Here is a 10308-nt window from a genome sequence, read left to right as displayed (position 1 = left end):
AATAGAGACCTTAAAACTAAGGGCTAAAAATACACAAGTTTATTTCTCAAATAAAAGAAGTTTAGAAGGTTGTAGTCCAGGGCTGGTTTGAACGCTCCATGGTCATAAGGGACCCAGGCTCCCTCCGTGCTCTCTACTTTGCCATCCCTAGGATATGGTCATCATCCTTATAGTCTAATATGGCTGCTGGAACTCCAGCCATCACATCATACTCCCAAGCCGCAGAATGGAAGAAAAGAAGAAAGAACACACATGCCACCACTCTTTCAAGACTTCCCAGAACTTCCACCCATTACTTAAGCTTACTTGTGGACTGTTACTTAACCTTGCTACAGTGGAGTCTGACAAATGTAGTTTTTTAGCTTGGAAACAATATACCAGCTGAGAAACTGGGATTCTTTTAATTTGAGAGAGAATTGGAGAACAGACATTTGGTAGGCATTTAGGCCTATCGTGGTCATTAGGAAATCCAGTTCACTGAACCACATGTTCCTTTAGCATTTATTAAGGGGTTGTAAACGTAAGAACCACTTTAACCTTAAAACTTGAGGCTCCTTTTCGTTTGCAACTACGTGGATGGAACTAGAACCACTTTAACCTTAAAACTTGAGGCTCCTTTTCATTTGCAACTACGTGGATGGAACTAGAGGGTATTTTGCTAAGTGAAATTAGCCAGTCGGAGAAAGACAAATATCACATGACTTCACTCACATGAAGACTTTAAGAGACAAAACAGATGAACATAAGGGAAAGGAAACAAAAATAATATAAAAACAGGGAGGGGGACAAAACAGAAGAGACTCATAAATATGGAGAACAAACTGAGGGTTGCTGGAGGGGGTGTGGGAGGGAGGATGGGCTCAATGGGTAAGGGGCATTAAGGAATCTACTCCTGAAATCATTGTTGCACCATATGCTAACTAATTTGGATGTAAATTAAAAAAAAAACTTTAAGCTCCTTTTGATGTGTTGTGTATAAAGATACTAAAGGTGTGCTATTCATTCAACAACATTTGCCAGTAAATGGCAAGCATAGCCCCGGAGATGAAAAGATGAGTAAGGCACAGCTTTTGAGCCCGTCCTCCCTTTATCACTACTGCTCCCGCTGTATACATTTGGGCTGTTTTGGGGCGCCTGGGTGGCTCAGTCGGTTAAGCGGCCGACTTCGGCTCAGGTCATGATCTCGCGGTCCGTGAGTTCGAGCCCCGCGTCGGGCTCTGTGCTGACAGCTCAGAGCCTGGAGCCTGCTTCAGATTCTGTGTCTCCCTCTCTCTGACCCTCCCCCATTCATGCTCTGTCTCTCTGTCTCAAAAATAAACAAATGTTAAAAAAAATCATTTAGATTTGGGCTGTTTTGCCTGGCTCTGCACACCCATGTTCTGAAAACAGCCGTGACTCCCTGCAGATGGGGAGGTCTCGGTCATACCTCGCGGGGGAAGCAAGCTGGTCATGACATTTTAGGCAACACTGAGATCCTAGAAAATAGGGAATGCAGTGTGAACATCTATTGTTTCAAACTGAAGAGAGCTGTTTCCCTTGAAGGGAAACAGTTAGATTTAGCACTAAGAATAGAGCAAAAGAAACATGGGCCCAGTGCCTTAAGCTGAGAAATGAATTTCGTTAGAGTCACATTTATTGTCTATTGTCTCCATTGGTCGTTCTGGTTGGGCTGAGATCTGATTTCCACCTCAGTTCTCACAGTCAGTGCTATTACTTCCCTTTGTGTGACTTTTGGGAAAAACTTCAATATGAATCAGATTGTGTTGTTAGTTCCCACCAAAGAGAGACTTTTTTTTTTTTAAGGCAGGGAGAATAGACTCAGACTTAGATCAAAATACTTACATCACAATGGAATGTCTTTTAGCAGTACTGTTGAGTCCTCTGCCTTTCATTGTTTCAGAGGCTGCAGCTGAGTGAGTGTTCCTGTCCTAATTTAGAACAGAGCGCACCTGCTGCTTAAACCCTGAACTTCCTTAAGCTCAGCCTTCCTTTTATAGTTTTTTGTTTTTATGTTTTTTTTCTTGATATTTACAAACCTGAGATTTATTATCGGATGCTTCCTGGTCAAGGGAACGCAGAAAACTCTCCAACTTAAAGGGAACATTGAATTTCTGGATTCCCAGCCTTTCTCATTCTTATAGGCTAACTATGGATCTTCAGGCTTCCCAGAGGTTCCACGAGCGATCAGTCTTCCAAAATGTTCTTCCTTTAAGTTGCCAGGATTCTATTTTTGATATTTGAAACCAAGATTTTTTTTAAATGTGTGGTAAAAAAAAAAACCCACGAAATGTAAATTTACCATCTTAACCATTTTTAAGTGTACATTTCAGTAGGATTAAATATATTCACGTTGTGAAAAAGATCTCCAGAACTTTTTCGTCTTGTAAAACCGAAACTGAAACCCAGTAAATGACAACTCCCCATTCTCTCCTCTCCCCAGCCCCTGCTACCACCCTTCTACTTTCTGTTTCTATGGATCTATTTTAGATACGTCACATAAATGAAATCATACGGTATTTTTTTCTTTTTGCAACTGGCTTATTTCACTTAGCATAATGCGGTTTATCCATGTTTTGGTATATGACAGGATGTCTTCTTTTTTTTTTTTAAGTAGGCTCCACCCCCTACGTGGGGCTTGAACTCACAACCCTGAGATCAAGAGTCGCATGCTCGGGGCGCCTGGGTGGCTCAGTCGGTTGGGCAGCCGACTTCAGCTCAGGTCATGATCTCACGGTCCGTGAGGGCTGTGAGTTCGAGCCCCGCATCGGGCTCTGTGCTGACAGCTCAGAGCCTGGAGCCTGTTTCAGATTCTGTGTCTCCCTCTCTCTGACCCTCCCCTGTTCATGCTCTGTCTCTCTCTGTCTCAAAAATAAATAAATGTTAAAAAAAAAAATTAAAAAAAAAAAAAAAGAGTCGCATGCTGTACCAACTGAGACAGCCAGCTGCCCAGGATGTCCTTCATTTGTTAAGGCTGAATAATATTCCATTGTATATATCTACTACATTTTGTTGTGCATGCATCCATCACTCGACACTTGGGTTGCTTCCCTGTGTTGGTTACTATGAATAACGCTTCAGTGAACATAGGCGTGCACACATCTCTTCAAGATCCTGCTTTGAGTTCTTTTGGATAAATACCCAGAAGTGGGATTGCTGGATCATGTGGTAGTTCTACTTTTTTTTTTTTTTTTTTTTTTTTTTTTTTTTTTTTTTTTTTTTTTTGAGAAACCTCCATACTGTTTTCCTCTTTCGGTTTTAACCCGGAGGTATGGATATGTTAATCTCTTCGCAGGTTCAGAAATGTACATCAGGGAAACAGCAATGTTATTGTCAGCCACTTGAGAAAAAAAGAGTGGAGCCAAATTTATGTCAAATCGAAATTATCAAAATGAAGTTACAGCAAAGTCACAGCAGTGAGCCTTTCATTTTGAAATCAGACTCTGGAGTGCCTTCATTTTCAACCTGATTTTCACTTCTTTATACTTTTTTCGGCCTTGTCTCATTAAACCTCATTCTCCATTACTCGGATGAATTCTCAGCAGAGTTAGCGATCACTTTTCTCCCCTAGTTCTCTTGCAGTGTTAAGTAAAACAAAACTGGACAGAAAGCCAAGCCCTTGCATGTGCACCACTACATAAATATTTTTATGGCTAAGGTTATGTGCACATTTGGTCAGAGGTGCTAGCCATAAATTTGATGTTCAGCGCTGCTGTGCTACACACGGCCACCAATTTACTCTGTTGTTGAAACACGGACACACACAGGCGAAGGAGATAAAGAGGATAAACTTCTAGTTACAAAAAAGTCATGAGGATGAAAAGTACAGCAAAGGAATATAGCCAATAATATTGTAATAACTTTGGTGACGGACGGCAATTACACTTATGGTGCGCATTTCATAATGTATAGGATTGTGGAATCACTATGTTGTACACCTGCAACTAATATAATAGTCTATGTCAACTGTACTTCAACTAAAACGTACTCTAAGAGGGTCTCATATCATATCAAAAAGTCTCAGTTTGAACATTTTTGTTGGTCCAAACTCAGCCTGAGTGGTGGAGTTGAGCAAACCCAGTGCGACAGCTGGTAAGCATGCAAGTCTTCCTGTATACCTGTTTGTCCCCCCAAACATCTGAAATAATAGGAAGGTTAAGAGGTGCTGTTTGAAGCCCAGATTTCTTGTAGTAGAAACACTCTGAGGACACTTCCTGGAGTGGAGGGTGCTAAGCTAAAGGGTATGGAATCAAGACTGTGGATTCTGCCTACCTCCAGAAATTTCCTTCCTTCTCTCGGCAGCTGCCTTGCTTCCTAAGAAGCCCTGAGACAGTGGTTCTTCTTGCCCTTAACCACACATCTGAATCACCTGGGGCAATTTAAAATTTTTGGGTATTCGCACCAGTGATTTTAGATCCTGGGCTGGGGGCGGGTGTGGAGTGGGGGGTGGGACCCAAGCAACAGTATATTTTGAAAGCTCCCCAAGGCTGAGAACCCTTGTGCCAAAGAGAAAGAACAGATTGCTACTGCTTTCTCCCCAGCAGCATGATTTGTAAATTTGCCATTTTTGTTAACGAACAGCACACAAACTTATTTCAAAGTTGAAGTGCCACGTAATCGGAGACATTTATGGTCTCAAATATAATAGCAGGGTCCCTCAAGGAATGTTCTCTGTACAAGAAGTAACAAATGGATGAAACGTATATGTGCCCAATCAGTATGTCCCCAAACTAATTTCCATTACAAAACCATTTTTCCATCTTATGAGCATTTGCCCGAACTATGGAGTATGTGTTATTTCTCCCATTTGTGTGGAACTTCGCACTTTTCAAGGAGCTCCAGCTCTGTTGTGTTTGGGGGGTCCACTTGGAGGGTCCCACACATGGTGCTGCTTGTGATTCTAGTGAGTACTGAATGGGTGTGACTCACTGGATTTTTTACCCTTTTAATTCTTTTTCACAGCCGGCCTCCTGGTCTCTTACCTTTGATGTTAACTGGATAAACTGTGGTTCGTTTCCTGTTATTTGCAAGTTTGGGAATTAAACACACAAATGAAATCAAAGCAGATGAAAGGCCCAGATCAGCTATCTTGTTAAGGGTCACAGCTGTGGTTCTCGAAGGTCCCGGGCCAACAACTAGCTAGTCCTCCCTCCCTCCATTCGCCAAACAGAGGCCTCTCCTGCGGGGGCAGAGTTATTAAGGTTGGCCAAAGGCTCTCTGAAAAACATGTGTTATCTGAGTGAATGGTTAGTTTTTTCTATGCTGAATCACATATTTTGTTGCTTGGGAAATGTATCTGACAAAACTTAAAATAGATGATTTGTCCCAGTTTACTCAGCTTGTAAGGCCTTGTCCTTGAACGTCCCGTACCCCCCGGAGATGCTGGGAATAATAATGTGGTGCAAGTTCGCCTATTGGTTGGTGGGAGGGGGTGAAGAGGAGGCATTATGGGCAGCACATTTTCCTTCTTTCTTTCTTTTTTTGTTTTTTTAAAGTAGGCTCCACACCCAGCGTGGAGCCCAACGCGGAGCTTGAACTCATGACCCTGAGATCAAGACCTGAGCGGAGATCAATAGTCAGACACTTAACCAACTGAGCCACCCAGGTGCCCCAAAGGCAGTACTTTTTTTAGAATTTGGAGTACGAGGTACTTGTGTTCATTGCAGTTTATAACTCAGAGCTTCAAAATTGCAAGGTCATGAACATCTACCCCACAAGTTGCTTGTGCAGATTAAATGATATTAGTTATGCATAGTAAATGTTTCTTACGCAGCCACTTGATGCGATCACTTGTTAGAAAACCATTCTGGTTTTAGTATATTTTCTGTCACAAGAAAAGAATTGAATTTAAGGAGTCTTACCTGTCACTCTACTACATGCCAGGCTCCTGTTGCTGCACACAGGAGGCAGAAGAAAACAATAACCTGACGCCTACAGAGCCTTTTAGGATCTACCTAGGTGGTGAGAAGAGCCACCCCCACATGATACATTCGACAATATGAGGCAGGGTCGCCTGGGTGGCTCAGTCGGTTGAGCGTCCAACTCTTGACTGTGGCTCAAGTCATGATCTCACGGTTCATGAGATAGAGCCCTGCTTTGGGCTCTGGGCTGACAGCATGGAGCTCGCTTGGGAGTCTCTCTCTGCCCTTCTCTCGGCCCCTCCCCCGCTCGTGCTTTCTCTCTCTCAAAAGAAATAAACTTAAAAAAAAAATAAAAAAATAATGTGAGGCAGTCTGTAAGCGTGGGCTGTGGTTCATTCCCCTGGGCTAGGGTGGAGCTTGAGCCAGGAGTTCAAGGACAGAGACGGAGGAGGAATTCCAGGAAGGAGGAACAGCTCAAACCGCTATTAGCTCAGCAATTGGCTGTGATTCCCACGGGCCTTGGCTGCATACAGCAGGTGCTCCCTCCAGGCAAGGAAGATGGCAGCTAACAGCCCTAGGCTCCAGCCTCCAGGTTGGGAACTCCTTGGAAACAGTGGGGGTTTGAAGCCTGAGTGTACCCAGCCCCAAGTCAGTTCCTGGCAGGAGGTTACCCGGCCAGGTCCCATGACCGAAAACCTTAACCTGGACACCAGGGCCAAGAAGATGGGGTGGGGAGTTCTGCAAAGGAACCAGAAAAGGGAAATGGCGAGTGCACTGGGCAAAGACTGTGACCATCACAGACCACGGTGTTTGGAATTGTGATATTTTGCTTTCTAGACAGAAAACCAAAAATCTGAATTGTTCCATAAAAACACCAGAAACCAAACAACTCTGTAGGTAGTCCCCCTCCGCTGTCTACAAGGTGCCACATTAAGTTCACTGTCATACTGAGCCCTATAGGAAATGTTCACTGTGTTGCTTCCCTCTCCTCCCTGGCACTCGGCACATTTTCTCTACAGTTTCTCACAAGTCCCTTTTTCCTTGCTCTTTCCCAGCTTGCAAACCCATGTGATGCTTTTTTTTAAATGTTAATTTATTTATTTTGAGAGGGAGATAGAGAAGGGGAGGGGTAGAGGGATAGAATCCCAAGCAGGCTCCAGCTGTAAGCACAAAGCGGGACATGGGGCTCGAACTTACAAAACGTGAGATCATGTCCTGAGCCGAAATCAACAGTCTGACACTTCACCAACTGAGCCACCCAGGCGCCCCATGTGATGCTATTTTGAAATGTTTTCTCTTCCTCCTTGTCTTATTTATCCTGTAGATTTTCACCGTGTCCTCTTTTGGACTTACTAAAACAAAACACTAATAATGAAGAACTTTCTTAAAAGCTTTTAGGATGTTGTATGCAACATATACTGGCCCAAGAGCCACCCCAGACTTCACTCTGAGAGTCCAGGTGGGAGTGTATAGATGATGATGATGTGATTCTAAATTTTTTAAAAAAGAAAGAAGTTAGGCACAAACTCAACAGCGTCAGCCAGAATAGCTTCAGAAGTAGATCTTCCATATATAAATACTCATATTGAAAGGTAATTTTTTAAAATCACAATAATGTCCTTCTAAGCCTTTAAATAAATCTGAGAACACTCTTGCTATCCTATCATTTCCAAATATACATAAATGTGTTTTATATTTTTCTTTGTTTATTTTCAGTACTCAAATTGTAAAGGCAAAGATTTATCTGAGTTCTGAAGATACTGTTTCCTTAACAGGAAATGAAACTGCCAGTGTTTTACAAAGCAGACAAAGTACCTAATTTGATGAAGAAATCATGCTGACGCACCAGAAGAAAATAGTCTTAAGCGTAATCAACTGAACATTTGTGTGTGTTTCTAAAATTAAGTTGCCTTTTAAAAGAAATCACATTGCTTTATAAACAAAATCATGTATTGGTGTGATCCACAGCTTAAAATGTATTTTAAGAACTTCTGACTTACATGCTGATTAGAAAACACAAAAGTCACAACCATTTAACATTTGGGGACAAGGTGAACGGTGTTGGAAATGGAGAGAGAAGTCATTGGAAAATCTTAAGAACAGAGCAGTGTCAGGCCATACATACTGTTTTTTATTTTGAGAGTTTGCATTTTTTGGTGACCTGTTTATATTTTTGCTTTCACCCAGTTAGAAAGTTGCACAGGTGGCACCTTGTAGCTCAGTCGATTAAGCCTCTAATTTGATTTCAGCTCAGGTCATGATCTCATGGTTCATGACTTCGAGCCCCACATCTGGCTCTGCACTGACAGTGAGGAGTCTGCTTGGGATTCTCTCTCTCCCTCTCTCTCTCTGCCCCTACCCGACTTGTGCTGTCTCTCTCTCTCTCAAAATGAATGAACTTTAAAAAAAAAAAAAAAGGAAAGAAAGTTGCACAGCTTTACCCAGGGACAAAGGTTTGTTTTGTTTAAATAACTATTTTATTAGCTGATTTTTTTAATTAATTTTTTTAATGTTTATTTATTTTTGAGAGAGAGAGCATGCGAGCAGTGGAGGGACAGAGAGAGAGAGGGAGACACAGAATCAGAAGCCGGCTCCAGGCTCTGAGCTGCCAGCACAGAGCCCTATCCAGGGCTTGAACCCACAAGCTGTGGGATCATGACCTGAGCCAAAGTCAGATGCTTAACCGACTGAGCCACCCAGGTGCCCCTATTAGCTGATTTTTTAGTTTACCTTACAGTCTTTCAAATTACTTTAAAAATTATAGCTTGTAATTCTTGCAATATATGCTTTGTCACTCTGCTCATCTTACAACCATGACTCTTCTACAAGAGTAACTGGAGAGCAAAATGCTAGAAATTCCAGCCTCCTTTGTGGCTGAAGTTTACCATGTGACACATCCCGGCAAACGAAGAGTAGGTGGAAGTGCTCAGCGATGGTTTTCTTCAGAATTAAAAGAAGAAGAAGAAGAAGAAGAAGAAGAGGAGGAGGAAGAAGAAGAGGAAGAAGAAGAAGGCCAAGCTATAGGAGGACAGGCTGGGTATTTTACCCTCTGCCTTCTCCTTTTCCCTGTGTACAAAGTGGACACATTGCTTGGAGGTTCTGGAAATGACATTTGAGCTGACTGCCGAGGAAGAGGAAAAGTTCATTAGGCAAAGGAAAACCCAGATCTTCAAAGACGGATGGTCCCCTGCCTAGAAATTATATTTAATAAAGAATGATTGAAGGCCTGAATATCTGATGCATCTGTCTTGGAATCATCAAAAGCCTACTCCAGTGGGCAGGATTAAGGCTACCATTGGGCAAGTACAATAACAAAGAGACAGCTTTGGACCCCAGGCTAGCTGAAATTTTTCACAAATGGAGCTTTCCAGCAATCCTTTGAGCTACCGTGTAGGTCATTTCCCTATTATCACATATATTCAAGTAGATGCTGACGGATAGCCACCGAGGAACGGTAGAAATGGGAGTCCTGCGTTAATGCAGTGATGCTACTATTTCAGTTTTGTTCAAGCATTTCTGCCCTTGCATGCCCTAAATAATTTTTGAACAACTATGTATCGCCTCGCATATTTGGTCTTTTAAAAATTTAATTTTTAAACTTTCCCTTGCAGATTTCAAATTGACATCTTATGTTTGTAAGCACATAGATTAAACAATTGCAAACAATATGATTTCTGATATAGTATACATTACACACATACTTTAAATCTATTTTTATTGTTTCACGATCTTGGCACAGCTTATTTAGCTCATTCAAAGTAATGGAAAGTGACGCTCTGTTAACCTCATGGCAAAGCCAATCCTCACTGTCAAACTTATTAGGGAAACTAACTTTTAAAGAATTGTGCAAAATGTTAGCCCTCTCCCTGCTCACCAAGGAATGATGGCCCTGTAACTGACCAGATTCTTGCCTTTGTGCAGCTTGTGCTCTAATAGAGGAGACAGATCTTAAAGGGTTGCACAAACACAACTGGGAAGAGTGCAAGTAAGGAGTTGTTAGAGGAATGTATAATAAGAGGTGGGTGTGTGGTCTGGGAGGGCTTCCCTGAGGCAGTGACATTTTAAGCCTAGAGTTGAGGAGGAATAGGAGTTAATTAGGTGAAAGGGAATGCAAATCTTCAAAGAAAATCTCACTTCATTTTTTCACTTGAAATAAACATGAAATGGGGCACCTGTGTGGCTCAGTTGCTTGAGTTCTGACTTCGTCTCAGGTCATGATCTCGCGGTTTGTGGGTATGAGCCCCGTGTCGGACTCTGTGCTGACAGCTCAGAGCCTGGAGCCTGTTTCAGATTCTGTGTCTCCCCCTCTCACTTCCCCTCCCATGCTCATGCTCTGTGTCTCTCTGTCTCTCAACGATAAATGAACATTAAAAAAACATTTAAAAAGAGAAATAAACATGAAATATTATCTCACTTCTAATGATTAGATAAAGCATTTTGTCACCTGGAT

This window comes from Panthera uncia, chromosome X (assembly GCF_023721935.1).
Source record: "Panthera uncia isolate 11264 chromosome X, Puncia_PCG_1.0, whole genome shotgun sequence".
NCBI classification, from domain to species: domain Eukaryota; kingdom Metazoa; phylum Chordata; class Mammalia; order Carnivora; family Felidae; genus Panthera; species Panthera uncia.
The sequence above is the reverse complement of the archived record's forward strand: the minus strand, read 5'-3'. Positions refer to the sequence as shown.